Here is a 6188-nt window from a genome sequence, read left to right on the forward strand (position 1 = left end):
CGCAGTCGTGGTCACCTGTTCAGCAACCACCAAGGGCGTGGGCGCCACCAGAACGGCCAACGAGGCCACGACGCTCCTGCCTGAAATAGGGGCGACGTCGGGCAGCACTAGTCGCCCTGTCTGAAGGGCAAGGCTCTTCTTGGGCGTCGACCCCAGAGGGTGGCCCCATCACAAGAATCTACAAAAGAGGAGAGAGCGTAAGATCATAACAGAAAAATAAAGGGAACAACGAGGGGAGTCGATGATGTACTCTAATGCTTTCGGGTGGCGGGTACATTTTAGGGACAATTTCGACCCTGCCCCCTACTCCGAGGCAGGGGGGCTCATCTCCATTGTCTCATGGGGCGCAACACCAGAGCTACTCCCCTCCATCACCTCTCGGGGCATGGCGTCAGAGCCGCTCCCCTCCACCATCTCATGGGGCGTGATGCCAGAGCCGCTCCCCTCCATCACCTCCCAAGGGTAGCGGTGGATCCACTAGCTCCCATTGGACCTAGGGGCGAGCCCGGCTCCACTGCTCCCATAGACTCACTTCCCTCCACGTGGAACGGGAAGGGTCCCTACATGGGCAATGAGTCCTTGTTCACCAAGTCACCCAATCCACGCCGACTGCTTCCTCATCCGACTCGTCGTCATCATCATCATCTTCACTACTTGTCTCCTCTCCTCGATCTTGAGCTTGCTGCTTCCGTATCACCTTCTTCTTCGCAAGCTCTCGCGTCTTCTTGTCCCAACCAGCTGTGGCGTGGTTCGCTGCCGCCTGGGTTGGGTCCTTCGGCAATGGAGCCAGGCTATCCTTGAAGTGCAGTCCCCCCAGCTGGTCCCGCCATCCCAAGGTTAACATGAGGGGGTCAGAAATTACAAGAGAAGAAAGGAGCAAGAGGCAAGAAAATTTATGAAGTCAACAAACCCTGGTTCTAGTCGCATCGAGGGATGCCCCGACACTAGATACACGAAGTCAAGGATAGTGCCAGCAGAGTCCTTCATGGGCTCCATCGCCTCCTTGATTCGCTGTGCCACTTCAGAGAAAGGGAGCGCCTTGTCGATGAGCACCGTCCCATCAAACGACGCTTCGGGCACCATCTGATACAGGGGAAGTGCGCGTGCCATCAGCGGCGCCACCCTCCTCGCATGGTAGGTGCCGATGATCCTCGACCCCTTCATGCCCCTCTGCTTCAGAGTTTGGGTGGCGGTGAGAAGGCTGTTGAGTTGCTTCTTCCTCTTGCCCGGGACGCCCCACCCCCACGACCCCGGGGCCTCCAAGATGTAGCGCCCGATGAAAGCTGGCAAGGGGGCGGCGGTGTCATTCTTGATATAAAACCATTGCGAATGCCACCCCTTGTTGGAGGTGGACAAACGCATTAGCGGGTACATCCACCCTTGATTGTTGTAGAGGTGGATGCTGGCGCACCCCACCGGTGCATGCAGCTCTTGCTGCCCGACCTGCCTCTTCACCGGATTAATGGCAAAGATATACCGCCATAGGTCAAAGTGGGGACCGATCCCCAAGAACCCCTCACACAGGGCAATGAACACCACGATGTGCTAGATCCCGTTAGGGGTAAGGTGTTGTAGTTCCACCTTATAATAGTCCAGCAATCCCCAGAAAAACAGATGGGCGAGCATGGTGAATCCCCGCTCATGGAAGTGAGCAAAAGACATGACATACCCTTCAGGCGGCTGCGGCTCCTCCTCACTAGGCAGTCACCACTCCTTGGCGGTGATCAACGGGCAAAGGAGGCCTTGGAGGACAAGGCCCTCTAGGCGCTGAAGGGAGATGTTGGATTTGTACCCTGGGTCCATTGCGACAACAGGAGCAGCATAGGGAAGAAGGCAGCAGCGAGTATGACGGCGGCAGCAGCATAGGCATAGGAGGCTAGGGTGATTGGCGGTGGAGGTTTTAGACATGAAGCCAAAGGGGGTGAAATACGGAACCCTAGGGGCGAACCCTGTGGTTTTATAGGGGTGATGGATGCGAGAAGGGCAACCATCTGCCTCGATCTCTGGGCCTACCACATGCATCATCGCGTCACGTCATGGGACATGCGCCCATGATCCCTATCCTCTCCCACCAAAATCATGCTGGACGGTTCACCTTCCCGAAGCGATTGGACTCTTTTCCCGCAGAGGGGACATGGACCAGGAAAATCTCTTCTCTAATCCATCTGGGCCCATAATGACCGGGGGTCAGCCCAAACCAACTCAATGGCCGCCCCAACAAAGGATGGGCCTAAGAAACCAGAACTCAAAGATGCAAGCGTCACCAGGGCCTTGATCCCACGAATGGAATACCACGATTCCCTTAAAAAAATCCCATCGATAAAAAACCAAGTTCTTCAGCCTTACCCACGAAGGGTCCGATACTACCCCCTGGACAATTCTATCCAAGTCACCCAGGGGCTCGGGGGCTACACCCATCGGATGCGCTAGCGCACACCCTCTTGCAAATTAACTCCGACAAAATTGAAAACACCCCCCGGACAATTCTGTCCGAATTGCCCAGAGGCTCGGGGGCTACTGTCGGGGACCTAACACCAGGGTACCCTAGGAGGTGGAACTGATAACCATCGAATGTTAAAAACTTCTGGACAGACAAGGGCACCGCTGTGTTTCTTGCCTGAGTGACGGGAGTTTGGTTCCGCCTCGCCCGACGCCTTTGGGCCAGCTCCGCCTCGCCCGAGGGTTTAGGGATAGACTCCGCCTTGTCTGACCCCCAAGGGCTAGGCTTAGTCTCGCTCGAAGGATAAGGGCTAGCTCTGTCTCACCCGAAGAGTTTAGGGATTGACTCCGCCTCGGCCGAGAGCTTAGGGATTGACTCTGCCTCGCTCGACCCCCGAGGGATGGGCTCGGTCTCACCCAAGGAATAAGGACTGGACTCCGCCTCGCCCAATGTTCGAGGACGAACCTCGCCTCACTCGATGTCCAAGGACTAGTTTTGTCTTGCCTGACAACCTCTCCCCGTTCCCTCACGATGATATGTGCAGGGTAGGACAAGACGTTCGGATCAACCGTAGCTTCAAGGACCATACCCTACGCCTCGGTAGGAAAAGTATTGCCAGGGAATGGCAGGATGGGTGCTCTAGACCCTCTCAGATGTAGCAGAGTCTGAAAAGTGTTGCGGGTGCAAGCTCTTTGCCTTGTAGAGTTGTAGGCGCCACCTTCAGCTCTGAGACACGGAACCCGACGTAGATATGCGACAACCACTATGGTCTAGGAAAGGACTCATGTCCTCCACAAATGATGGATGTGCGGTCACCACGTTATGATCATAGGGGAGCGGTGTCCACTTCTTGGCCCCTCGGGTCCACCAGATCGAAGAGCTCGCTTCAGCCTCCGGACACCCTCTCCAATCGAAAGGCCTTGCCCACAGCGCTACTCCAGACCCCAACCCCGCATCCCTCTAATAGAGACTCATAAGAACCAGAAGGCATGCGAAGCAAGGCTGGGTGAGGCTCATAAGTCAAAACCTCTATACCAAAGTCTATACCCTACGCGGGGCAGTACTCTGTAGCTATCCTGACATTCCATGGTGGCATCGATAGTATTGTAGGCGCTTATCATCCTTTTGCACCCACCGAAATGGACAACAAGGTTGTGTAAATGTGAACAACAAGGCTAGGTAGCGTATGCACCCTAGCCCTCTCACTTGTAAAGCCATCCCTTTCATCTATAAAAGGGGATGCGCTTCCTCCAACAAAGGGACCAACTTTGAACAACACAGAACACACACAGTCAAGCTGCTACCAAGATCTTGGCATCCTTTCGACCATTCCATTAGAGACTTAGGACCAGTCCCTCTCTCGATCGTTTGTACCCCCTACTACGAACTATTTTTTGGTGCTAATAACATGAGCAGCAACAGACTGGACATAGGGACATTAGACCCGAACTAGTATAAATCTTGTGTCCTTTAGCGCACCATCTGGGCCTAATGCGCAATACTATAAATTTACTTGCTGGTGCTTATATGAAACACCGACAAGTTACAAGATCATGGCTTTAGTTGAGCACTAGTATCTTACTACCCAATGCAATACCCCATAGGTATCAAGGTACAAGGTACAAAGTACTAGAAAATCCTTAGTGGTAGTCAAGGTAGACACATACAGTATGAATTAAATGATTAAAGGTGTATAGGACAACAAGGATGATCCCATGCTATACTTGCCTTAAACACTGATCCTTCGGTAAGCTTTAATCTTCAATGTTCTTCTTCTTCTTCTTCTTGATCACCACATATATCTCACCAACTGGATGAAATCATAAAGCACCACACAAACATCCATATAATCATACATGACGCAAACAATAGATCTAAATTAGAACAATACATCAATCATAAAATCAAGATGAAAAGTTTGTAAAACAAATCTACGTCTCGCTACGAGCACACATACGCGAAAAGCACACTAATCGAAGCTATGGTTGAAAAGATACAACTACCGAGAAATCTACTCATAAAACTATTGGCTTCATGTGTTTTAATTATATAAAAACATATATAAGATATTTTATAGCTAATATAAATTAAGTCAAATTTAAGTTTGAATTATAATACTAAAGTATAACAAATCATATTTTATTTATAAAACACAGTTGCATAATTATTATTCAAATTAGAGTTTAAACCATGTAATTCTAGAAATAGTGACATGATAACCACTGTTACTAACACGTAGATCTCGTTGTTATGAATCCAACGCAACTTGAATGGGTCTAAACGGAGCTAAAACGCAGAAGATATGAAATAAACAAGATTTCCGTTAATAAAATAATAGATTAAATCTAACCACAAATTTTAAAAGTTGAAAACCTACTTAACAGTAGTATTAACATGTAGATTACGAACCTAACGCAAGTTGAACGGATCAAATCAGAGTTAAAACAGAGAAGTTATGGCTAAAACAAAATCAATGGCAAAACTGCAAATAGCTGAAAACGTATTTTCAATCTAACTGAAACAAAGTACGCTTTCAAAAGAAGAAAATGGAATTAAGGAAAATGTTTTGGACTGTAGATTAGATTAGTAGAAAAGAGAGGGTCTCTTTAGCAAGTATGCCAACCGAAGGGGTATGGAGGAATATCGGTCGTTGGATCAGATGCGGACGACAGGGATTCGATCGGAGGGAAGAGAGAGAGAGAGCATGGCCAGCCAAATCAGTACCTGGACGGCGGCGCCATTGCTGGACCTTGCCGGCAACATCGGCTTCGACGCTCCCGGTCACCACAGGGCATGGGAGGAAAATAGGGGGAGAGAGAAGCTCGAGGCGAGCTTGATGGATGGTTCAGGAAAAGCTGTGACGGCACGGTGGCGGCCTCGGGCGCGGTTGGGCAGCATGGAGCTCACGGCGGCATGGCTGAGGGCATAGGCGGTGGCTCAGCGAAGGTGGACACGGCGCTGGAGGGTGGATTAGGGAGGCAGCACGGCTCGATCAGCTATTTATGAGCCAGGTAGCCTTAGGGCGCAAGCTACCGAGGGGAAAGCGTAATGGAGACAGACATGGACACCGGGGAAGGAGTCCAGCTCGGTGACGTCGTGGGGAAGAAGAAGCGCCTGCCATGTGGGCCCTATCGGTCAGTGAGTGGAGAGCGCGGGGCCACGACACAGTGATGCAACGCCAGAGGGAGGCGGGTGCGCGACCGAGAGGCTACGGGCCTCGACTGGGCTGGCCCACAAGCAAAGAGGGCGGCGAGTGACTCTAGGCTGTGGGAAGGAAGAGCTGGGCCTACACGCTAGCGTGGGCCAAAGCGTCAGCGGAAAAAAGCAGGCCGGGGAAAGAAGTGGCCGAGCTGGGGCTCGCGCGGTAGAGAAAAAAATAGGGAGAACCAGGCCGGCTGCTGGGTTGAATGGTGAGAAAAAGATTTTTCCTTTTTATATGGTTTTAGTATTTCATTTTCAAAACCAAATTCAAACATGACCAAAGTCAAATTCAAATAGGGTTTCAAATACACTTTTCAATTCAAACAAAATGAACAATTTTGGTAAGTTTTCTAAAAATAAATTTTACACCTTTTAAAATTCTTTTATTCTCAAATTTTATTTTTATGTTACTTCAAAACTATTTTTAATTTATTTCCAAAAGCAATTTAAACCATTTTGAATCTTGATTCAAAACCACTCAACCAAATAAATCAAATTCACCGACATGTATGCACAAACATGTTGCTACCTTATGATAAATTTTAAA

Source organism: Miscanthus floridulus, chromosome 1 (genome assembly GCF_019320115.1).
Source record: "Miscanthus floridulus cultivar M001 chromosome 1, ASM1932011v1, whole genome shotgun sequence".
Classification (NCBI taxonomy): domain Eukaryota; kingdom Viridiplantae; phylum Streptophyta; class Magnoliopsida; order Poales; family Poaceae; genus Miscanthus; species Miscanthus floridulus.